The 26,670-nt window shown below is 36.9% G+C and overlaps 1 protein-coding gene across 4 annotated transcripts in view; it reads right to left on the bottom strand.

The window, feature by feature from the left end:
* Window positions 1–10,789, bottom strand: part of LOC145673108 (mannosylglucosyl-3-phosphoglycerate phosphatase) — a 304,267-nt gene extending 293,478 nt beyond the window's left edge. For 2 of the 4 annotated variants that reach the window (XM_081742498.1, XM_081742532.1), the window contains exon 1: window positions 10,652–10,787. The gene's annotated coding sequence lies outside the window, so the exon portion shown is untranslated. Of the gene's footprint in view, window positions 1–10,651 lie in introns of all 4 variants that reach the window. The other 2 variants (XM_081742513.1, XM_081742549.1) reach the window with 2 other exon arrangements.
* Window positions 10,790–26,670: the final 15,881 nt, after the last annotated feature.

Genomic DNA, 26,670 nt, shown 5'->3' with positions numbered 1-26,670 from the left:
TGTAAAACTTACATTAAATACCTGTGGGTGCCATTCCAGTCAATTGAGTATGTGTTAAACACTTCAAAAGGCAAAAATACATAACCACCTAATAAATTAGCACACAAGCTCTCTTAATTGCAACTAGGATGATTTTACATTGATTAACGAATAAGATCTTTTGCCGATGACATCGTGCTGAGAGGCTACACTTTTCAATAATACCTAAGGGAATTTTATTTTAAAAATTAAGAAATTTTTGTGCTTCCCCTAAGACAAATTTATTTTACTCAGAGTGAATGTTCTCGTATATTTAGTATCAGGTAATTCTTTTAAAACCTCTGCAAGAAAGCTAAAAATATAGAGTTCAAGATTCCACCAAAAGAGAATTTTGCAGTTTTACGGGCTTATGTTCCTACTTACTGGCACATATCAAGGATTTTGCCATGAAGATACAACGTTTTTAACAGATGTTTCCAAAGCAATGTTTGTGTTTTTCAAATAATCTTGTGAATTCTGTTCCTGGTGTGGGGGATGTAAGGTTCAGTATCTCAGGTGTAAGCAACTACCATAAAGCATGCTTCATTCAGAAGCACGTGTTTTCTATTCAAAACATAATCACCAACAGACGGTGGAAGAAGGATACCATAAAGACGCGCAGTTGGTTCCGAAGGAAATTGAAGATGATCAACCCTCTCTTCACCAACTTCCTCTTCAGAAGACAGTCATAAAAGAGGACCTCAAGTGGACAGAAGAATAAGTCCCAGTGGTGATCCAGTGACCTTCCTAAACTATTTCTGAGATCGTTTTGTGTTACGGAGGTTTTGTAAACTCCGTATTTCTATAACAACCTGCCGCGGAGGTTGCAAAAGGCAAAGAGATACAACTATACTGTCTCCTGAAACTACGATGAGTAAGAAAGATATCCTTTCAATCACCAACCTAGACCGCTGTGGGATAGAAGATTTTACCTTTTAATCTTAAGTTACTTATCACCATCGACTTTGGTAGAGGCAAAAGCATTACAGCTAAGCCGCATGGTGTTGCTACTGTCGTTGCAACCACAACACCGATCTGAGAATAAGCTAGCAATTATTTATTTCTAACTAATTTACGGCTCTTAACTTGTTTCAGAGGCATATTGAAACGTGTGTCGCATGGATATTGTTCTCAATAGATTAGCGTGCACCGGAATATATATTTACTGAACCCTCAGACATTTACAGACCCGGTTATCTGTCCGCAAATTTGATTCGTGTTCCAAGATGATATACTAGGCCTACCTTTGAAGACCCACAATGCGCAACTTCGGTTGGGGTTAAGGAAAAGGGGGATACTTCTTGTTTGTCGTCAGCAGTGATTCATTTTTTGTTTGAAGTTTCTACGTGCACTTCGAACAGAAAAATGCCTTTACCGGGTGGTCTCTCTCTCTCTCTCTCTCTCTCTCTCTCTCTCTCTCTATATATATATATATATATATATATATATATATATATATATATATATATATATATATATATATATATATATATATATATATATATATATATACCGTAAAACTAAAATGATAAAAGTCATTCCAGCTCCGAACTACATCCACGTTGAAAATTAGAATGAGATCTATTCAGTGGTTCCAAAGTTATGAAGTTTTACCAGCATATATTTACCCGCTTTGTTGGGTAAAATGAAAATTTAAATGCACAATCCCGTCTCTCATGTGTTCAGTCACCACGAAATATGCTGTTTCGTTTTTAATGGCATCGAATTAAACGGCATCGGAAAGATCACTGATCATCTCGGCTACCCCGGAAATCATGAATTCGACACTAATATTAATCGTTTTCGATCATTTTATTATCTCTCCCTCTCCCAAGTTGCGGACTGAATTTGATTTTAAACGGGATCTGAAGTGTCATTCTTCATCTCAGCGGCCCTAAAAACTACGGATCAAACACTTATATCGAAAAATTTTGACCATTTTTATATATCTCCCCCTCTTCTATGTTGCCCGGCAGGAAATCGGATGTGTCACAGGTCATCTCAGCGACCTCGGAAACTATGAATTCGACACTAATATGGCTTATTTTTTATCCTTTTGATTTATTTCTCTTCCCCTCTCTCAAGATGTGGGGTTGAATTTGGATTTTAACAGCATCAGAAGTGTCACTGTTCATCTCGGTGATCTCAAAAACTATAAATTCAAGACTAATATCGGTCATTTTCGACCATTATATCCCCCTCCGCCATGTTGCAGCCCATGTCATTGGAAGTGTCACCGTTCATCTCAGTGACCCCCAAAAATGTGGATTCAGCACTAATATCAGTCATTTTCGATCATTTTAAATCTCTTCCTCTTCCAAGTTGAAGGTTCGAATTTGAATTTAAACAGGATCAAAAGTATCATTGTTCATCTAAGCGATCCAGAAAACTTTACATTCGATACTGATAGTGGTAGTTTTCGATCATTTTTATATAAAACTTTCTCCCCCTCCTACAACTTGCGGGGATGATTTTGGATTTAAACTGGATGGAAATGTCACTGCTCATCTGAATGATCGCGAGAACTACGGAATAGACACAAATATTGTTCATTTTCGATCATTATCATATAATGCTCCCCTCCCCCTCAACAGTGCTGCGGCACACGCCATCAAAATTGTCACCGTAAATCTAAACTAATCCTAAAACTATGGATTCGACACTAATATTAGGCATTTCCAATCATTTTTAATGTTTATTCCCCTCCCCTACGTTGTTTTCTTTCCCTCCCCAACTATCAGCGTTGAACTTGGATTGAAACAGCATCAGAAGTGTCACTGTTTCTCTCATCGACCCCGAAAATTATGGATTCAACACTAATATCGGTCATTTTGATCATTTTAAATTTCTCCCCCTCCCCCTCCCCTACGTTGCATCGTGAAACTGAATAGCCTAAAACAATGCCTGCCCGAAAACTCATGTATGTTGAAAATTTGATTGAGATCGGTCGGGTGGTTCAGGAGTGATGAAGTCACAAAGCAGTCTTTTTTATTTTAATTTTCATATACTTCTCCTCCCTCACCCTCCCCTATGCTGGCTCGTCAATGTGAAACGATAAAAAACACCCAACGGCCGACCTTCATACATGTTGAAAATTTGATCGAGATTGGTTGTGTGTTCAAAAGTTATTAGTTTTATTAATTTTTATTCATGCGTCCCCTTCCCCTCCCGCTCCTCTAGAATATACCGTTGAAGTGCAATTACAAAAAAGTTTCCACATCCGAACCTCGTGTAACTCGAAAATTTGATTGAGATCGGTCGGATAGTTCAAGATTTATTAAGTTACAAAAATAGTCACTTTCATTCTTATATAAAATGATTTTTATATATCTCCCCTTCCTTCTCATCCCATACATTGCTCCGTCAAATTTAAATCATAGAAACGATTCCAGGCCTGAACCTCATCTATGTTGAAAATTTGGTCAAGATCGGTTGAGTTGTTCAAGAGTTATTAAGATTTATTTATTTTTATAGCCACTCCTCCTCCCCCAACCCTCAGTTCTACCATCAAACTGAATAGCCTCCAGCCTCAAACCTCATCCATGTTACAAATTTGATCCAGATCGGTCAGACGGTTCAGCAGATTTAGAGTCACAAACAGTTATCTTCAATTTTATCCAACTATCTATCTATCTATATAGATTTATTAGCATATATTACCCGTTTCGCTGCGTTGAAATAAATAATTTAAATGCACACTGATATTGCTCATTTTGGATCATTTTAATGTATGTCATCCCTCCTCATCCCCCAAGTGTCAGGGCTGAACATTGACTTAAACAGCATCAGAAGTGTCACTGTTCGTTTCGGCTACCGCAGGAACTATAGATTTATTAGTAGTATCTGTCATTTTTGACCATTTATATATATACATTTCCCCCAGCCCCATGTTGCGGGCCATGACATCGGAAGTGTTACCATTCATCTCAGCGACCTCAAAAAATGTGGATTTAGCAGTAACATCGGTTATTTTCGATGATTTTTATATATTCTCCCCCTCCCCCAAGTTATGAGTTTGAATTTGGATTTAAACGGGATCGGAAGTACCAATGTTCGTAGAAGGGATCCAGAAAACTATAAATTCGATACTGATAGTGGCCATTTTCTATCATATTTATATATCTCTTTCTTCCCCTCCCCCAAGTGGCGGGGCTAATTTTAGACCTAAACCGGATCGCAAATGTCACTAATCATCTGAATACACGAATCATCTTAATCTCAGCTACTCCCAAAACTATGAATTCGACATTAATATTAGTCATTTTCGATCATTTTAAATGTTTATTCCTCTCCACTACGTTGTACCCTCCCCCTCCCCAACTATCAGGGCTGAATTTGGATTGAAACAGCATCAGAAGTTTCACTGTTTCTCTCATCGACCCCGAAAACTATGGATTCAACACTAATTTCGGTCATTTTGGATCATTTAGAAATGTCTGCCCCCCCCCCCTTCATACGTTTCATTGTGAAACTGAATAACCTAAAGCAATCCCTGCTCCAAAACTCATGTATGTTGAAAATTTGATTGAGATCGGTCGGGTGGTTGAAAAGTGATGAAGTCACTAATGCAGTCATTTTTATTGTATTATTTTTACATATATATCTCCCCCTCCCCTCCGCTACGTTGGCTCGTCAAAGTGAAACAATAAAAAAAACTCTCAAGGCCCGACCCTCATATATGTTGAAAATTTGATCAAGATTGGTTGGGTGGTTCAAAAGTTATTAGGTTTTATTAGTTTTTATTTATACGTCCCCCTCCCCTTGGATCTAGCGCTAAAGTGAAATTGCAAATATGTTTTCAGATCCGGACCTCATGTATCTTGAAAATTTGATTGAGATCGATCGGATAGTTCAAGAGTTATTAAATTACAAAAATAGTCACTTTTAGTCTTATATGAATTGTTTTTTATATATCTCCTCCCTCCCCCTCCCCTAGGTTGCACCGTAAAAGTTAAATGATAAAAACATCCCATGCCCGAACCCTATCTATGTTGAAAGTTTGATCAAGGTCGGTTGAGTGGTTCAAGACTTATTAAGTTTTATTTATTTTTATTATCTGTCCCCTCCCCTCCCCCTCTCCTTCTTTGTACTGTAAAAGTGAAATGAAGAAACCATCCCCACCCAAACCTTATCTATGTTGAAAATTAGATCGAGATCGGTAGGGTGGTTCAAGAGTTAAGTTTTATTCATTTTCATATATTTCCCCTTCCCCTGTCCCTCCCCTACAATCTACTGTCAAAATGAAATGATAAAAAACTTTTCAGGTTTGAATTTCATATATGTTGAAAATCTGATTGAGATCGATCGGGTTGTTCAAAAGTTATTAATTCACAAACATGGTCACTTTTATTTTTATATTTATTGATTTCATAAATTTCCCCCTCCACCCCCTCCCCTACGTTCTCCGTCAAAATGAATTGATGAAAGTCATCCCAGTCCCAAACCTCATCTACATTGAAAATTTGATCCTGATTGGTCATTTGGTTCAAGAGTTATTAAGTTTTATTTATTTTTATACGTCCCCCCTCCTCCCCCACCCCTAAGTTCTACTGTCAAAGTAAACAGCTAAAAAGACTCCCAGGCCAGAACCGCATCTATGTTGCAAAGTTGATCGAAATTGGTCGGGCAGTTCAAGAGATTAAGTCACAAACATAGTCACTTTCAATTTTATAATATAGATTTTTTTATATATATATACACCTCTCCCTCCCCTCAGTTCAAACGAAAAAAATGTAGGCATAGGGTTATTTTTACGTAATAATCATATCCTAGTTCGTACTGTGAATAATTCCTCTGCTATAGCTGCTAATTTTCTTTAACATTTCAACAAATACTTGATTGGCAACAATGGTGAACGTTGCTGCAGGGAGTTTGAATTGCTCTAGTTCCTGCTTGCAATACACACGTAGATGGCACTGCGTCGGAATACACACCGATCGAGAAACGAAATTTTTCAGTCTGAATACACACTTTTCACACACAAACCGGCTGTATCCGTATGAACGAGCGAAGTCAAAAGAACTCGCGGGGGGACCCCTATAATGGTCCTGCACGCGTTAAAAGTAAAAAACATTTCGAGCAACCACTAAAAAATTCTCGCTTTGCAAAAATTGCTCAGAGTGCTGCTCTGTAGCCGATCGACCTACAAAGATTGGCGGGTTCACCAACGCACCCCCCCCCACACACACACACGCACACACACACACACACACACACACACAACAAAAAAAAACACACACACACAGGGTATTTGTTTATGGTAAACGTAATCTATCAAGAGAAATAAAAACAAGTCAGCTCAAAATTTACTTATCTCTGTCAAAATCACGTTTCTCCTTGTCCAGTCTTCCACACGTTACTAATGACGATATTTATTCTTCCCACATATACCTTGCATGAGTGACTCCAATGGCATGTGCAAATGGTATTTTGAAACTCACTTCTAGAAGTAATGGCCAATGTTACAATTAACCCGCGTTACTATTGTCCCCGGTCTCTCCTACTCACTCCCAAGAGTAAACTACTCCTTGTGGATTTGTTTTTGAGGACAAATGAGTTATGCCATATCGAAGTTTACTAATGAAATATTTATTTACGAGATATGAACAAAATTGCCTGAGTTAAATTTGAGAAAATCGCCCGAAAGAAATCTCACCTCCCAGAGCAAACTACCTCTTCTGGATTTTATCCAAGAGAACTGACATACCACAATATAAGATTGTAAATAAATAATGACATATGACATTTAAACAAAATTGTTAGAACCGTTTTTTTTTTTTTTTTTTTTTTTTTAGAAAATCGCAGGTTTATTATTATTATTATTTTCACCCTTCAGTAAATTACCGGTACCCTTAAAATTTTGAGGATATAAAGGAACTCAGAAAATGCCCGTAACAACTTATAAAATACTTAAGTTTAAAATTAATTGTATAATTCAATTATCTTGTAATCAAAGTTACAACATTATAATTTTGCGTTGAGTAGCATAAAGAACGTAAAACCCAAGATTTATTTCATTTCAAGCTTGAAAAGAAAGGTGGAAGGAAGAAAAAGAATAGGAGAATAGTTTCCGACACAAATGACTAGTCTCGGATAGTACGAATATGGTTAGTAAAGATCTGATAAGTGAACGGAGAATAAAAGCAAGGATAAGATTGTTGAATGAAGAATTTAGGAAGAATAGAAGTTATTTTTTTTTTCTTAGGTCGAAGTATAAAGTTACGGATAAGACTCATCAAATATTTCGTTTTGAACACTAAACTGTAAGGAACAGAAATACTATATCATACATTATGGTAAACTGAAATAATAGGGAAATAACTTTTCGGAATGTAGATGTAGAGGAAGAACAGAAAATAGCTGAGTGAAACGAAAAGTCAATGAAAAACATTAACAAAAAACAAGTCTTAGAGATCATGAAATAAAAGAAAGCAGTGACACACCAATATCAGAAGTTGGAGCGAGAGAGCACAATTTCTAAAGAAAGTTTGTCAACAAAAAGTCAGCCACAACTTCTAAAAAGAAGTTCGTCATTTCCCGAGAAAAAATCAAGGAAGCGTGTGCCCTTCAACTGCTCGTCTTTACCCTTGAAGGGGAAGAAATTGGTTATTTTATACTGACAAGGAAACTTACGGAAGTGTCACTCACCGATTTGAATGAAACTTTACACACTTGTAGAATATCGAAAAATAATCGAAATGTTTTTTTTCGGCAGTGGTACGGTACGGGTTTAAGGGTAGAAACAACCCTTTGAATGCTAGGGGTGTTCTCAAATGATATACAGAAAACAATGATTTAATCTAGAAGGAAACATAATGCCAGAACAGCTTATTCAGAATCTGACGTCAAATTTACAAAATACAAAATGACGGATCCAATATGGTGATTACAATTACAAAAAGTTTTCTAGTTTGAAATGCTGTGCAGTTAGCCAAGAATATAGTTGGCATGCGAGAAGGTTACAGACCGATTTGAAACCCTTTTCTGTACTTTTTTTTTTTAAAAACATGATATTTGATTAAAATGAGTCTCTGCACTTCTCACTATTCGGGGTGCTTACGTATAGTGAGTCTCATCGCCTCTCACTATGTCAGAACATCATACATTCTCAATTGTTATAATTATGAATTTATTGAGAAAACGTTTTGCAGTAATGATATTCCATAAAAAAAAAAAAAAAAAAGAAGTGTGTGATGCATAAACATTGTTTACACCACACACACCTTATTACGGCAATAACTGTGCCTAAGTCGCAAAATGCTGCACAATCTTTGAAACAAAATATTGTGAGATTTTCAAATGCAGGTGATTTTTATTCCAAATAATCGCTTCTGTATCACGTATACCTAATAAGATTTGCAAATCTGGGAGAAGAATACTGATTATCAATCAGTGGTTGGATCTTAGTTATATTATTACGAAGATGTAAATTAATGTTATAGTTGTAGAAAAGGACTGCCAGAAAAGTGTCTCAAGAAGTTTTTTTTCCATATCGCCTAAAGAACAACACATCAAAAGGCTGAATCCTACTAGTTATTCCTGCAAAAAAAAAAAAAAAAAAAAGTTTCTATTTTGAGGTACTCTTTTGTTCTTAAAATATGTTCAAAAATTTGACGAATTTTGACCACTTCACGAATCTAATAACAAAATCGACTTTGCATTAGATGCTGGAATAAGCATCTGGAATAGCAAGAGGAGAGGGGATTGACTTTAAATAAGCACCCCGAATAGTGAGAGGAGAAGGGACTCACTTTAAATACCCCGAATAGTGAAGATGCAGAGACGCACTTTAATCAAGAATCTCGTTAAAATAAGTACAAAAAGGGATTTCAAATCGGTCTGTAACCTCCTCGCAGTACTCCCTGAGAATTATGATTGTTCTTGGTTACATGTACAGCATTTCAAACTAGAAGACTTTTTGTAATTGTAATCGTCATATTGGATCCGCCATTTTGAATTTTGACGTCAGATTCTGAGTCAGCTGTCTTAAAACCCCTATGGTAGTATGTTTTCTTCTACATTAAATGATTATTTTCTGTCTATGCTCCGATACCACCCCTGACGTTCAAAGGGTGGTTTCGATCCTTAAACCTGCACCATTGCCAGAATTAAAAAAATACGTGTCGATTAATTTTCGATGTTTATGCAAAGTTTCATTGAAATCGATGAGTGACACTTCCGTAAGTCTTCTTGTGAATAAGAAGAAATGTAGAAGATAAAATGGACAGAGAGAACAATAAACGATGTTTTAAAACGGATAGGAGAGAAGAGGACACTTCTAGCCAACATCATTCGTAGGAAGGCAAATTGGATTGGACATATCTTGCGAAGAAATTATTTTCTTTGTACCGCCATAGAAGAAAAGGTGGAAGGAAATCGAGAAGTAGGAAGGAGAAGAACACAACTGATCGATGATTTGAAGATTAGAAGAAAATATAGGGAGCTGAAAGAGGAAGTTGAAGATGGAGAAACGTGGAAGAAACATTTCCAGGACCAAATATAAAATTGTATAATAATAATAATAATAATAATAATAATAATAATAATAATAATAATAATAATAATAATAATAATAATAATAATAATAATAATAATAAATTCACTTGTTCAAAATTTGCTAGAAATAAAATGAGAGAACATTACGATTGATGGATAACATTGAAAAGCACGCAACTCCTACATCAAACCTACTACAGCTTCTAAGAAAGGTAATGCATGCATGGTCCTTGTTTAGTTATACTTTATCTTTACTGAAGTAGATCTTCGGAATCAGTTCTTTCATTGATTTACATAGAACATTCAAGTGTCCACTACATTCTTTCATTCTTTACTACATGCTCTCTAGTTTTTCTTCTTTTTTTCTTCTAGTAGAGAAAAAGAATGATAGCACTAAACATTTTTAGATCGTGATAGGTAGTACGCATTATTATTATTATTATTATTATTATTATTATTATTATTATTATTATTATTATTATTATTATTATTATTATTATTATTATTATTATATTGGGCTATGTCTATTAACCATTACTACGTACTGTCCTGTTTCTTGTGCCATAATTTAAAGCTTGATAAGGGTATCAGTTTCATTTTAATGCGATTATTGTGCAGCATCAATTTTTGTTTACAAAAAAAAAATCGCTTTTTGTTCATTTTCTCAAAAACTACACATGAGGATTTATTCACCTATATTACTTCGTTTAGTTCTACTGTATCGATTACCATACGTAACATCTTTAGACAGTTTTTTTCTTTTTTCGTTACACATCAATAATATTGTAAATTCAATCAAAACAATCTTTAAATACGATTAAATGATCAGTTGTCTAAAGGTAAATAACAGCAAGCACATTATCACCAACCTTAATATCGCTTACGATGTGATCGCGAACCTTGAACAGAAAAATGTTTCGCCGATGTGTTGCGCGCCAAGATCTACGGCTGTCCTTGCTGAACCATGTCCAAAACTAAAAATAAACTCAATTTAAAGTGCCCTATATAAATTAAGAATATATGAAGAGCGGAAACGTCATCCTTTTGTAATTAACACTTGCTTTATTATGTGTCGCTACGAAAAGTTATTAATAAAGATATAAAAAAAAATAATGAATGAATATTAATTAACACTTACCTCTTAATAATAGTGAAGTGTATTGTGTGGACGTGTCTTGCGGAATTCTCTTTCTCCTCTTCAAAACTTTTCGAAATTCCTTTCACACAACAAGCACAATTCAAGGCCATGCGACAGCTTCACTAGCAAATCTCGTGTCTACATCCACGCGGAACCAGATTGAAAACACCTCAATGCTCTCACCTGAGCTGTCATTTTATAGCAAGGGATTTGGCATCAAAAAAGTACGAAGTACTGCTACCATCTGTTGAGCGTTCTCTCAACTAAGAACAGTGTAAATTTGTGAGACCGTAGTTCACGTCAATGAAACGTTAATCACTCTCCCCTCCCCTCTTTTACAGCCTACATTAAGAGCGTTCAAGTTGTGATTAATTTCAGTTCAGTGTTGAAAATAAAACAACTACTACTACCACGTCTACTAATGAACTCCCTCGCGATTATATGGTTAGCGCGTCCTTTTGGCACCAGAGACCTGGGCTCGATTCCCAGTGGGAGCTCATGTGGTTCACGTTTCGAATAACTTTGTTGCTGAAAAGGATGCTCAACTCAATTAAACAAAAAAAAACTACTACTACCACCACTATTATTATTATTATTATTATTATTATTATTATTATTATTATTAGAGTGGGGTTGGTTTAGTGGTAGAGCGCTTACCTTTGGTACAAGGAGTCCATACTTCGATTCCAGGACGTTGTATAAATGTTGTATGTCGCCTTTTCACTACAAAACAGATGAATCGTTTGATTTTTTTGAATGAAATAAAGCCCTCATTAAAAGTAAATGTATGTGCGTTTCAGCGATTTCGAAAATTCCGATTCTAAAGGGAGAAAGAGTCATTTTCCATAATATTTTAATTTCCGATTTTGTATTCACAAAATTCCAATGTGAGGAAAGGGTTGAACCATTCGAAATAAATTTTTGAACATAGTACTTGTGTGAAGCTAGGTTTTTATTATTTCTCTTTCATGGATTTTTTTTTTTTTTTTTTTAATTTAGCGTTCCACGTTTGCGTCCTTTAAGTTAAAAGAGACGAGTTCACTTTGATTGAAATGTGTAAACCTAAAGAAGTTAAAGAGAATTTAATTTCGTTTTTGAACGTCGAAACGATGATAGGAGAGAAGAAAGTACTATAATGATAGAAAAAAATCGAATTCGAGATTTCAACGTATTTACATTTTTCATAGCTCCTATATATCGTAAATGTGATTTTTGTATGTTCGTCTCGACGTAAACATGTCCGCTCGCCTAGAGACCACACCATTCAACATATCCACACCAAATTTTAAATTTGAAGTTTCTATAAGATTTTCTAGGGGAGGGGTTCGAATTTTCTTCCTACCCTCAAACATAAGAGCAGTTTACTGAAGAGTGAAAATACAAAAGAAAAAAAGTTATTTTCTCAAAAACGGCTCTAATGATTTTATTTATGTTTCATGTATCAACATTTCATCTACAACCCTATATTGTGACATGTCATTTTTCGGGGGTAAATCTACGAGGGTAGTTTACTCTTGAAGGTGAGTTCTCTTCGAAGAACTTCTTTAAAACGACTCAGGCATGAATAAATACTTGATTAATAAGCTTCCAATAACTGGCATAACTTATTTGTTTCGAAAACATCATAGATCCTACTCTTGGGAATGAGTATTTTCGAACGACTTCTTATAAAATAACAGATGATTTACTTAATATTTCTCAAATAAATTTCTCATTAATAGCACTACAATACAGGATAAATCATTTTCTATGAAAAAGCACACAAGGGGTAGTTTACTCAGGGAGGTTATGTTTCTTTTCGGGCGATTTAATCAGTGGTGCTATTCAGCCGGTTCGCACCGATTTGCTAGAACCGGTTGTTAAAATATTGCGAGTTCGCAGAACCGTTTGCTATACCAAGTCATAAACTCTCTCTCACACACATACATGCAGTTGGAAGGGAGAGCTGTATGGATACAAATATTTCACAGCCAGAGACAATTAACCTATTTAAAGAACCTTGCTTTATTTTGTACATACCACAAGATTAATGGCGGGATTGGAGAACGGTAAATTTTATTTTAAGTGTCTTAGTTTTTAGAAAATTTAAAACGTAGCTATAGGGTTAAACATATGATCTCTCAGAACAAGGTATAAGCGTTTATTCATTAATCTCAAATGCTTAGATAGCAAGAATTAGGACTGGGGTTATATGAGTGAAGTGGTGACCGTTATTCATATTTGAAATGCATGCATACCATTATCAACAATTGTCGATCTATTACTGGATTAAAGTCTTTCCAATACTTTTTGAGAACCATCTATCTTGGACAATTCGTTTCCAATATATTCACAGTGCTACATAATTTCGTCACACCACCTTGTATTATAATGCTGTGTAGGTTGCTATTTGTCGCTTGTAGTACCCAATGAAAAATTTGCTTTTGTCTACTTTGTGTGGTTTGTTTCCCAAGAGAATTATATATATGTGTATATATATATATATATATATATATATATATATATGGGAGAGTGGGGAAATCTGCACGGGAGGAATCATACGCACCACCTTTCCGAAGTTAGGAGCCAGACAATGAGCTTTCGATTGATGCTACAACCTAGCAGTCGTCACAAGAACTACTGCCACATTGGGCTTTTCGCGCCAGTTGTATTGTGTTATGTGAGACGAGTGGGAAAAATAAAAACACTGCTGAACAAGACTGCACTTCTTTAATAAAAAACATTTAAATAAAAATAATTTAATAAAAACATTTTAATAAAAGCATACATTTAACATACATTTTAATAAAAACACATTAAATAAGTGCAGTCTTGTTCAGCAGTGTTTTTATTTTTCTGATTTTATTTGCAAGACGTATGACTATTACTATGTGTCAGAGACGAGTGGATATTTGTTTTTCTGTTCTTTCTTGTAATTTTGCTGTTGAGGAAAATAAGAAAGTATAACTTAAAATTTTACTCTACTGTTTTGAACTATGCTTGTTTCGATAATGCATGACTTCGTCTACACACATGTCTACTTGTTATAAGGTATACTTTTTAATATTTTTCTAGTTAGTTTTGTTTTGTAATGTTGGTATGGGGCAATGGTGCACTTCGGAGGAAGGGTGCGCACGATTCTCCTGCATATATAATTGAGTGCACACAATTCCCTCAAATGGCATTAAAGGTGAAACATGTATTGACACCAAGGTTTTACTACCTACCGTTTCCCTTGGGTGCTGGCTCCCGAAGAACTCCCTAAGAAAACAGCTGATAACAATTCTGGTCCAGGCTCATACTCTGTTTGGGCGCTGATTGATAATATTGAGATATGACAAGTGATTTGGCATGAGCCGCGTTGGTGCTTTTGAGAGTCAGGTTGTATTATACTTACTTTTGCGTATGCACACGCATACAAGGTCTGTATGATAAGTAATGAGACTCGCCGCGCCGCGGCGCGCGTGTCGCTGGAGCGGGTTTGTCGGTGATGGAGGATGTAGGGGGGGGTCCGAGCAAAGCAACGCACCGCGCGTCAGTTGGCTCCGAGCCTTAGTGGAGCGCGGACAAGCCTTGGACAAAGCCCTTGTGAACATTCTTGTCACGGCGGAAAATCAACAAACATGGAGGGTTCCATCGAACAGCGTTATGCGATCAAATTTTGCGTTCGCCTGGGGAAAACGGCTACTCAGACGCTTTCTCTCATCACGGAGGCCTACAAAGAGGAAGCCCTATCCAAAGCCCAGGTGTTTCGTTGGCACAGTGCGTTCCGGAACGGCCGGGAAAGCGTTGAGGATCTGGAGAGGGCTGGACGCCCGACAACAGTGACTACGGACGAAACTGTGGCAAAAGTGAGGGATCTCCTGAACTCAGACCGTCGATTATCGTTGAGATTGATTGCTGATGAACTCGATATGAACCACACAACAGTGCACAAGATTGTGACGGAACAATTGGGAATGAGAAAAATCTGTGCGAAACTGGTGCCGCGAGTGTTGACTGACGAACAAAAGCAACGACGTGTTGATTGTTGTCAGGAACTGTTGAACCTCATGAACAGTGACCCTAACTTTGAAGATGACGTCATAACAGGTGACGAGTCGTGGGTGTTCCAGTACGACCCTGAAACGAAACGTCAAAGCGCGGAGTGGCACACTCCTGCGTCCCCGCGCCCCAAGAAGGCCAGAATGTCGAAGTCAAAGGTGAAAACAATGTTGATTGTTTTTTTTGACAATGTGGGGGTGGTCCACAAGGAGTTTGTACCCCAAGGACAAGCCGTCAACGCCGCCTTCTACAAACAAGTCCTTGAGAGACTGCACAGGAGCGTCAAGCGGAAAAGACCGGCGATCGCTATCCGGTGGAAGTTGCATCACGACAATGCCCCTGCCCACACCGCCTTCTTAGTGACCTCCTTTTTGACCCGGATTGGGGTGGAAGTCCTTCCACAACCACCCTACAGCCCAGATGTGAGCCCGGCCGACTTCTTCCTCTTCCCGAAGCTGAAGCCACGCTTGAAAGGAACCCGTTTTGCAGACGTCACAGCCATCCAAGCAGCCGTGACCACATTTCTAAAGGACATGCCGGCTGCTGACTTCCAGGGGGCGTTTGCAGCGTGGAAACATCGATTGCAGAAGTGCATCGACGCAAGAGGAGAGTACTTCGAAAGCTTTTAAGTCCCTGTACAGATCAGATCAATAAAACAATGTTTCCAGACCTGGTCTCATTACTTATCATACAAACCCTGTACATACACGTAACTGGCAAGCCGTCTACTCGCAGGAACTCACACACACATGAATGAAGACGATATTTACTTAAGTAAATTCCTATTTATTGAGTATGGATATATGTGGGTACGGAACGGAATAAAATATATATATAATAACAACACACAAAATTCTCACTTTATAGAGCTAAATGCTCAAACAGAAGGAATTGCACTGAGGCAATCGAATAAACGAAATGAAGAATAAATTCTTATCACTGCATGGTAAATGCAGATGTGCACATACTATTTACGAACACTAGAAACATAGCCCTTGTTTAAAGATCGCTTGCACTATAAATTGACTCTTCGCACTGGGTCAAGGCTTTCGCTACGTGATAATGATAAGGGGAAAGGGGAAACACTGATGAATGAAGTATCTTGACTCCTAAAGGACGCTACATATCCAGAAGGTATTTATTGGTCCTTTTTGCTTCACATCCTATAGATTAACATCGCACCACGAAGTTCTTCATGCTATCACTTCATACGTTGTCTTGCACAGTTTTTCTCTACGACGAACTTTCTGCTAACCCTCCACTTACTACCGACTCTTATTGCTACCAACTCTCCTCGCTTCTACTCACACTCGGGAACAACCCGTCCGCTTACTCAGGGTTGACAATGCATTATGTAAAATAATAAAAAAAATGTTAATGTTTTCTGCATTCATACGCAGTGCCAATGGGTCGATGTTATAATAAAGAACACTGGCAACATTTGATTTGATCCCGTGGGAAAGAAGCTTGGAAATAATAGTTGAAAAAAGTGTAGCAGTCTTAACTAATAAATTCTTCCCATGGTTATAGATTTTTATGCACTACTGTTATAAGTAAAACGGTTCAGTGGAAAGAAGCGAACGATGGTAATTGTGTGTGTGAGTCATTCCACCTACGACTCCTGCAGGATATGAACAATTGTTCTCACGGCAGGAAGGATGACGTAATATGAATGTGTGAGGACATGACAAACAATATTATTCACACACAATATCAACTTCGTATCCAAAAATATTCCCAATCTTAATAAATGTTATTATAAAAAAATATATGCGGAACAGTCATGGTGACGAAGACTATAAGTTGGAAACTATTTTAAGGAAAGAAAAAATAAGTTTGCTGCGACGAAGCATTCTGGCTAGACGATAAGAGTTGCATTGAAAAACAACAAGTTGTTTGTTCCACCGTGAGAAGCGATAAGAACGGCCGAAGAACACCTGCATACACAGAAAAGATTGAAGTTCTCGCCAAAAGAAAAAATAGCTGTTCGTTTCTATGAGTAAAATAATAATTTCGTTGCATGAATAAAAGTTAAAAAGAAACACACTGGTCGTCCAAAAACATAGTTTTGTGGCCGGGCAGACGGTCACAGTTTCAATTTTGTTCGCAGATGCCTAGAAATTACAACAGAAAAACTGAGAATTCCTACTCTCAGGAGAGTTTGAGAAACTTTCTGGACGCCATCAAAAATGAAAGAAGAAAAATACGGAAAGTTGGCAGATCCTTCAACATACCTGAATCAACTTTAGAAAAAAAAAGCTTATTGAAAATCGTGCTATGCCTACTCCAACACGCTTGGAAGAGAATCAACGTTTTCTGTTGAAGTGGAAACAAAATTGAAGGATTATATTTTAACGCTGGCAAAGTTATTCTAGGGTTAACTCCAAGAGAACTGCGACTTATAGCATTTAGATAATGAAATTCCACATTCCTTCAATAGGGAAAAAGCTGTAGCAGGTAAAGAGTGGCTGTACGCATTTTTGAAAGGAAATCCCGATGTAACTCTACGACAACCTGAAGGAACAAGTTTAAATAGAATTATTGCATTCAATGAAAAAGAAACGAAGCTATTTTTCTACAACCTTCAAAAAGTTATGGATGAATTTAAATTTGAGCCAAGTTAAATCTATAACATGGATGAGACTGACATCACCGTCATCCCAAAGAAGTGTCCGAAGATTTACGCTGCGAAAGGTTTGAAGAGGATTGGTGCTGCTACTTCAGCAGATAAAGAGCGTACGATAACTGGTGCTTTTGCTATCAACGTCGCTGGATCTTACATTCCTTCAATGCTAATTTATCCACGGAAACGTATGACACCTCAATTGCAAAGGAATAGTCATATTGGGCGTTCTTATAAGTGTTCGAAAAATGGCTAGACAAACGCACAATTGTTCACTGCGTGGCCAGTTCATTTTCAAACAAATGGAAAACCCACAGCAAGTGACCCAGTGCTGCTTATTTTAGATAACCATACCAGCCATATTTCAATCGAGAGTTTTGAACTCTGTAGGAATAGCCACATCCATACGGTGTCTCTGCCACCTCACACATCGCACAGGTTGCAGCCGCTCGATGGAACATTTTGCAGTAACTTGAAAAATGCATTGTATAGGGAATATGATCTTCATTTAACTACAACTGGCCATGAGAGGATGACAGACTATGATTTGGTTGAACTCCTACATAAAGCTTTCATGAAAGTTGCCACAATGGAGAAAGCCGTTTCAGGTTTCCGCTCTACATGAATATTTCCCTTTAACGTTAACAAGTTCCGAGAGCATGATTTTCCTCCTGTTCAGGACGTCAAAATAGTTATAGCTGAAGATTCTGGCTTCTCTAAAGATTCTTACAAATCGTGTGATATTCCAAACACTGTAGATAAAGATTTAGTGGAAGAAAACAATCCAAATCCTATGATCTTGTGCCTTCAACATCTGCAGGTTTGTTTCGAACAAATCATGTGGCGTTCTAAATAGTGCATACTTAATTGGAGAACCCCCTCCAAATCCTGAAGAACAAAATCATCCAAATCCTGACGATCCTGTTCCTTCAACATCAGCTGCAGGAAGAAATTCTTTCCTTGCCTTTGACCCAGAGGGATTACGTCAAGAGAAAGGGGACATCGAATCTGTTAAGAATTCTCAGCAACCAAAACAACATTCAGAAACTTTGACCAGTACGCCCATTAAACGCAAGTTAGCAGAGCCCAAAAGAAGAAACAAGGAGAAAGTGAAAATAAGTGGAATAAAGTAGTGAAACACCATAAACGCCCGTGTGGAAGGGAAAGTATCAAGAAAAAGCTGATATGGAAAAGGAAACTTCCAGAGTCGTCTGAATCAGACATTGAGGATAAAGAAATTGTTTTTGATGATGGTGAATTAGATGATATAGAACTGAGACAAGCCAGTGCTTTGATTGTAGAAGACACTAATGACCGTTGCAGAATTTGTGGAGACTTTGGGAAAGACAATGGATTGTGGTATCGATGTGTTTTGTGCAGTGAATGGGACCATGCAGAGTGTATTGAATGTCGATAGAGCCAACAATTACGTGTGCGAAAATATGAGTAACGTAAAAATACGATTATTGTAAACGAAAATATGAGTAACTAAGAGTACGAACACACAGAACGTGACGTGAATCGGTATGACGTGAAGCGATGCGGCACGAGAAAATTAGAAGCGAATGTCGAGATCGAGACACAAACACAGAACGCGTCACTTCGTTCCGTGCCACGTAGCTTCGCTTCACGTCCCGTGTATTTGTACGGTGTTAGCCTTACCCCATTCATTTCTTTTCAGTTTTACATATTTAAACTTTTAACACATTCAATGTGTATGCTTTTAATCTAAGATATAACTACATATACATTTTAGTTCCTGGAGTATTTATTACTGCGCACCATTACCCTACCCCTTGCGTATCATTACCCCATAGGTTGGGGAATTGTGCGCAAGTGCAGATTTACATTAAATGTTGCATTACTCACGTATACGTCGTTTTCTTTTAATTTTAATTGTTTCATTGAAAAGGAGGAAGGATAGAGAAGAATAAGCTAAATTTTATGTTTTCTCAAGCAATACTTTTCCAATTATAACAGAAATTGCTTTGGTGTGCACAATCCCCCCACTTTTCCCTATATATATAGCTTCACTGGATTTAATCAAAAACGACTCAGGCGATTTTCTTCATATATCATATATTAATACTTCACTAATAAATCTCAATGTTGCGTAAATTAATTTTTATGAAAACATTAGCAAGGGATATATTTATCTTGAAGTGAGATTCTCTAGAAATTTCTTCAAAAACGACTCAGGCGATTTTGTTCATATTTTATAAATGAATATTTCATTTACTGTTGCGCAGAACACTGTACGAAAATAATTAACAATGAATAATTTACTTTTGGGTGATAAATTATCTAAGGTCGAAGTTTTCGCAAAACGCCTTATAATTTTGTTCGTATTTCGCAAGTAGATGTTTCATTAATAAATGCAGCATGCCGTAGTTTAGTTTAATAAATTGAAGCGAGAAAGATTAATCTGATGCTCCGTATGTTTTATTTATTTATTTGCCAAGAATAGAATATTTCATTAGGCTTTGAAACTTCAAACATAAACTTCTCATTAATAGTAAGTAAACACATGCTTTCGGGGCCATTTCCATTGGTTTAATGGCTAGCGCGTGCGTTTTAGTTGCGCGGGGTGCCGGGCTCGATTCCCTGTAAAATGGCATTGCAATTTGAATGCATTATTATCGGATTTCACGTTAAACTATACGTCCACGTCTCATATAGCCTTAGTGCTGAAAATGGACATTAACCTTCAATAAACAAGCAAAAATAACTTTTTTCTTTTTACGAAATTTGTGCTTCTAAAGGGGGAAAGAGGGACAAAAGTTGCATCAACAATTATTTTGAAAACTAGAAAAAGTTCGTATATCCTTTCAAATATGTAAACATTCTGCTAATAATATCCTTTACAGAACATTTTTCTCCGTAACTTAATATCACAATTTTAAAAAAATGAATCCCTAATGCTACATACCACGAAGCCGGCGATGTGACATACTTTCAACTAGATAATGTGTGGTGTAGTCAGGGCATCGGTTCCCAATGTGATTATTTTTAGCTTTCTAGGCCAAAATACGTTTAATCTTAATTCAAGTAGCTACACAATTACTTCATAATTGGGGTTGCCCATGAGATGAGACAACCGTTCTGAGAACTGAGATGAGACGCCGATCTCGTTTCTCGCCTCGGCTTGAGAAAATCTAGACTAAATTGTCAAAAGTTAGTTTGAATTTTGAATTACATTTCTAGATTTTCGGCATCTACGAGCATTTTAGCTCGTCATATATAAAGGATGATGTATCTCGGTGATCACACTGTTCAGGAAAGTGGAGAAGGAGGCGGCTTGGGACCTTTATGTTATGTACCGTATCATCCCGTATTTGTCTGGCACGAATGAGGAAATTCCAAGAGAAACCTCACCCAAGATACCTGGCTTACAGTTTTCCGACCGAGTGACTCCACCAGTAATCGAGCTCGGGAGCGCTAAAGTTAGTTTGAAAGAAGTATCCTATAGGAACAAGGTAGAATGCATCTAAATTGGAAACAGAAACCAACATTTATTCCATTAAGAGAGGGCTATTCTACGCCGCAACCCAATTTGTCTGACAGTGTTAATATGTTATTTCAATATCATCACCTTCCTGGCGTATCTAACAGTAAGAATTTTTATTAGTTGTTATTTCGTGCTATAATCAAAGCTTTACGCGGTATTTTTGACATTTATATCAAGCAATAAACAACGTAGTACATTTCTTGTAATCCTTCACGAAAGAAGTTTTGGGAGTGTTAATTTTCTGACATTTACGAAAGTCCTGCCATCTGTTGTTCTTATGTGCGCTATGTTCGTTAGTGCTAAAATAACACTCTAACAGCTATAGACAAAATGAGATGTTTCACTGTCTTTTTTTCTGTGTACATTTCGCATCAAAAAGTTGCGACGCCCTGCAGTTAGGCCACCCAATTTACACTTATTCCATAATCGTTTCTAGTAAACACACCTCCTCTCTCTCTTCCCTTCATCTTTCCTATACTAAAATCAGCAAACAACATGAGCACAATTCTAATTTCAAAATATACGTACAGGGTGGCCCATTTTAATCCTTCCACAGAAATATCTCGAAAACGGTTGAACAAAATTGAACTGAACAAAAACTCAAATAGGAAATACCATGGGGCAAATCGAATGGTGATCTCGCGGTGCTCCCCTCTGTGATTTCCTATACAAGTTTTATCCTGTTCATTTATCTCCAACCGCTGTCATATTATTGGTACCGGACGTTTTATCTGATACAGGCACCACATCTTGGCGACCATTTTGAAAATGGTGACCCATATGAACAATCTTTTGCCACAATGCTGTTTAGTGTGTGTAGATATATCGAACGAGGTATCACTTGACCCAATTTCGTTTAAAATTTCTAAGTTGGGCCCTGGGCCTCCATGAAATGTGGCTCTTTGGTACACCGCGACAACATTATAAGATTTGCCCCATGGCATTTCCTATTTGAGTTTTTGTTTGGTTCATTTATGTTCAACCGTTTTAATATTAGTGGTACTGCACTTTTATCTGATACAGGTAACATATCTTGGCGGCCATTTTGAATACGGTGAACGATATGAAAAGTCTTTTGCCACAACGCTTTTTAAAGATCTATCGAACGAGGTTTCACTCGCCCCATGTTTCCATTTAAAATTTCAAAGTTGGGCCCCGGGCCCTCCATGAAGAGCGGCTCTGGGGAGCACCGTGACATCACCATTCGATTTGTCCCATGGTATTTCCTATTTGCGTTTTTGTTCAGTAGACTTATGTTCAACAGTTTTCGAGATATTTCCGTGGAAAGATTAAAATGAGCCACCCTGTATAAGTATCGATGACATGAAAGGAAGACAAAATAAGATTCATAAGTTAATGGAGGAAGAAACTTAAACACACACACACAATGAATAACTGAAACTGATGGTCGTACGATAAGTAGAGCGAGCTGTAAAAATTACTTATGTCTAATAGACATCCATCGGTTTCAGTTATTCATTGTGTGTTTTTCTCCCTCCATCAACTTATGAATCTTGTTTTGTCTCGCTTTTATTCTTTCATGTCATCGATATTTACACATATATATTTTGATATTAGAATTTTGCTCGTGTTGTTTGCTGATTTTAGTATGGCAAAGACGAAGGGAAGAGAGAGAAGAGGTGTGTTTACCAGACACGATTATGGGATAAGTTGTAAATTGGGTGGTCTAACTGCACGGCATTTTGTGTCTCAACTTTTTGATGCAAATTGTACACAGGAAAAAAGACATAAGAACAATAATATGGGTGCGAAAAACGTGAAGCGGTACCAGGTGTCTCCACCAAACAATTTACGTTTCATGTTGAATTTAATTTTTAAAGTAAAAGTATTTTCGTACTGCTTATTGGTCTTATCCATTCTTTTCACCGGTTTGTAACCCTAAAACACAAAACCTATTACGTTTTAAGTTTCGTTAACTTTAGGTATGACCTATGTAGCATAGCACGTTACATATTGGGTTTATTATAATATATTTCGGATCAACGGCGCCGACTTTCCAAAATTTGTGAGTGCATATCAATGGCGGAGGCTGCCCTAGCTCAGTCGGTAACATGGCTGACTTAAACGCAAAAGAAATGGGTTCAAACCCGAGTCCAAACTAAAAATCTTGTAAGTGCGTCGCACCCACAAGATTGTGTGTGGGGGTGCTGGAGCCCCGGAGCATCCATGTAGTCGGCGCGCATGTTTCGGATCAGTATATTTAATGAACATCACCACAATTGCATCCGAACCACGCGAAACAAAGCATTGTGTTAAACTTCTGTCATTGTTTTATAGAAAGGGGAGCACAGATAAAAATGACATTCATTTCTTTTAACTTTTTTAGAAAAAAGACAACCTAACATAAAATTTCGTTTCCAGAAATCCAACAGGAATATTAGAAGTAACGTTTGGATTTTATATTTTTAAGGACTATTCGTATATATAGAGAGGATGCTTGAAAAATTCATTAAGTTACTTTCAAAATGAGTACCAAACTTGGTCAAATTAAACACTCAATTTCCAGTGAAACTGTAAAACTCTGACACACATAAAATAATGACAAAAGTTTAACACACATGCTTTGTTTTGCGTGGTTCGGTTACAATTTCTGTGGTGTTCATCGGATGTACTGATCCGAAATACATTATAATAAACCCAGTATGTAGCGTAGGTCATGCCTTCCAACCCAGACTACTAATGCAAAGTGGATAAAAAATAGTGCTATTTTATTGGTAAATTTCTATCAGAAAGAGCCAATATTAGAAGTCCAAACTGTATCATAATGAAAAGTTACAAATATTCAAAAGGAAAATTTGATGTTTCTTATCGGCGAGGCAGATCTTGCATGTTTCCATTTCAAATACAGATAAAATACATTGAATTACAGGATGGGAACCAATTTTGTGTCAAACTAACATAAATAATATCTTTTCCTGAAATAACTAAAAAAAGGGGCCATTTTCTAATCATCTCTGAAGGGTTACCTGTTCTGAACATCCACTCTCGATAACCCGGAGAACAAAGAATATATTTTACTTAGTTCCTTGCGTTTAAACAGTATTTCTTCCAGAGGTGACCAGGATTGGAGATGTTATTCCCAGAGTACGAAAAATCCGAAGCTGAAATTCCCAGTTAATTAAGTTTTTCACACCAGGTCGATCGGATCATTCGAGACAAGTTTTGGACCGGGACGCTTCTGTTTGGGTTAGGGCTACCCACCAGATCATCAAACCTGGTTCGGTTTTAGCTCCGGAGAGAAAGAAACAATAAATAAGAGACGATGACTAGAGAAGAAGAAGAAGAAGAAGAAGAGAAAGACGCAGACATGATAAGGAAACGTCATAAAAGACACATATAAATATGACAATTACTTATCGTTACACTGTATGATAAAGAACGCACACGCTGTTCACTCGGATTCTCGTCAGTGATTCCTTGTAAGTTCTCAAACCGCAGATGGATCTCTGCTGCCATTATTGTATACGAAAAAGATAGTACCTGGTGGAGAATCGAACCGAGATTTTCTATTTATAAGTCCAACACGATACCAATACTCCATAGATTACTCTACTCAATACTTGTTTAACAAATTGTATAGTGTTTCTTTCTAAAACCAATAATACGAAAAGTGGATACTTCAGATCAATGAAGTGTTTCGAATTGTCCAGGTAGTCCTCATAAATGTTATTGCCGAGAATTAGAAAATATGGAGATAATTTCTATGCTAGGCAATTACTGTCAAGTATCCGAGTGAACAGTATGTGTGTTCTTTATGGTGTGCACGTTTTCATTCGTCTTTCTCTCTTCCTGTCTTTCTTGACATGTCTTTATTGTCTTTATGTTTCTTATCTTCTTTCTCTCTGTTTTTATCTTTTACTGATTGCTTCTCTCTTTTACACATTTTCTTCCTTTTCGCGCGTATGAGTGTTCCAGAGCTAAAACTGGACCACTTTCCAAAATTTCTCATAGCTTCATGAACGCCTTTATTTGCATTCTTTCCCTTCTTCAAAAACTACATATCACATCAAGTTAGGAAGATGCTACTTGTAAAATGTATGGAAATTGTTAATCAGGCAGTAGGTTTTGTGCTTCACAAAGTCTGTAGTTCGGGCGCAGAGTTCTAAAAACTACTTCAGTAATGAGTGTTATTCAATGATTAATTTCATTTTCTTTTCCAATAATTGCAAGTGTTCTAGGGGCGTCCTTTGAGCAGGACCGGCGGGTGTAATTCCCTCTCCTTTAATTGTGATAAACACATAGTTTGATCAAATGTATAGTAAAATACTGATATAAAATGTGAAACTCTTATGTCGGTGGAGAATTCCCCCTGACCAGAATAAAATCTAAAATGACGCTGCTTTTATCAACGAACTTATAGTTATGATAGCACCTTGCTAGAGCGCTTACATTTGTTTTCAAATTCGGAAGGTTTGATCAAAAGGCATATGCGTTCATAGTGGACGACATTGAGAGATTCAAATACAGAGACAGCTAGTTTAGAATTGGAGAAAGAATTATCGGACGGCATCCATGTTATAACGAAATTTGTGATTTTGTGAAACAGAAGGAGGGAAGTTTCCGAACTGCAAGGAGCACATCAGGCAGTTGTTGAATTAAAGAACATTTTTCAGAGCATTACATGATTGTGAAGGGAGAGAAAGATCTTAAGATCTGCGGAATTAAGAATTTAAAAAAATCTTCATCTTCCGAGACGGGTTTCGAACCACGAACCTCTTAGCTATCGAACCATGATTCTATCCATTCAGCCACGGAGAAGTCTACGTAGACATTCATATACTTTTCCTTACATGAACTTCCCCTTGTTCAGGAATACTTCTTAATGCAGTAAAAGTTTGTTACTACTGTTAATTGAGTTACTCTTTGATAGAATCATCTGATAAAGTAGTGCCAAATACTCAAACATAAATCACCTTTTGCGAAGCTCTAGTAGAAAATGAAACAAATAGTAGTAAACATGGTACTTTTGAAAAGAACAAGTTAAAAAAAAAAAAAAAAAAAAAAACAAACAAACAAATGCGCATAAGTGTGTCACTTGGATGCGAACGTATAACTTTAAAAAATAGTGTACAGTATTTACGTAATTACATGTTAAATGACTGGTTAATATAAGGGACTTCTATGTTGATGGTCCTTGGTTCGAATCCCGACCACTGTTATTGTTCTTTTAATTCTAGCTACGCTCACACAATGCATTCCAGAAGATCAATTTTGAATTAAATATAGTCGCAGCTAGTTTAAGCCGAAATTATTTTTAAATATGAGATTTGTTATTACATGCTTTTCTGTAACTCGAGATGTTTCAACTTTGATATTAAATTTTACAACCTTCATTTATCTCATTTTCCTACGTCACATCATGATAAAGTTTTGCACTACGACGACACGGAACAGTCTTCTCCTTACTTGCTTCCATTAGCTCCTACTACTATCACCAGATGCTCGCAATTCAACAGTCACTTGACAATCACTACTTCACAGTTTGGCAGGAGGGACTCGTAACAACATTTCTATTTTAATTCTTCTAATATCATATGAGTGTATCTTAAGGAAAACCGACTTTTGGGTCACTATGTGTATGGGCACTTTTTTCATTACACTTTTTCTACGGAAAAATGGGACCAACACAAAACGTTAATTCAGTTCAGTCATTGTACGAAGTTTGGTACTTTTGAATAAATTATGAAGCTATATAAACTGTTATAAAATTATTACAACAACGTTCTGAAAACATCCACAAGATATATTAATATTCAACAACTATACTTTTGCGGTGATTTCCTTGAATTAGGAAATTAGTCCTTTTTACACAGATAAACTTGACTATTTTATTAAAACGCTAAA

Source organism: Thermobia domestica, chromosome 2 (genome assembly GCF_964235325.1).
Source record: "Thermobia domestica chromosome 2, izTheDome1.hap1.1, whole genome shotgun sequence".
Lineage (NCBI taxonomy): Eukaryota > Metazoa > Arthropoda > Insecta > Zygentoma > Lepismatidae > Thermobia > Thermobia domestica.
This window is presented reverse-complemented; position numbering and strand designations above follow the sequence as displayed.